This window comes from Cydia pomonella, chromosome 18 (assembly GCF_033807575.1).
Source record: "Cydia pomonella isolate Wapato2018A chromosome 18, ilCydPomo1, whole genome shotgun sequence".
Classification (NCBI taxonomy): Eukaryota; Metazoa; Arthropoda; class Insecta; order Lepidoptera; family Tortricidae; genus Cydia; species Cydia pomonella.
This window is the reverse complement of record NC_084720.1, coordinates 1936382-1936723: the sequence shown is the minus strand read 5'-3', so window position 1 is coordinate 1936723 and position 342 is coordinate 1936382.

Here is a 342-nt window from a genome sequence, read left to right as displayed (position 1 = left end):
GTGAATATCATGGTCTATCATTTCGAGTTTTATAAATTTGCAATCGGGGACATCAAATACGTCACCGTTTACGTATTAGTAACACAGACATGTAAATAATAAGGTATACAGGTTGATCAATCCAAAACGGTCAGTATGGAGAAGTCAGAAACTATAGTGGGTGATAGACGGGCGAGTAAGTTTGCGAACTTATGGCTTGACGACTTTTTTTGCTTGTAAAGTACACGTAGGTACTTAGGCTGACACACGAGCGAAAAAGGTCGTCGAGCCGTAAGTTCGCGAACTTACTCGCACGTCTATCCGGGACTTATGAGAGATACCCACATCTGTTGTTAGGAAACA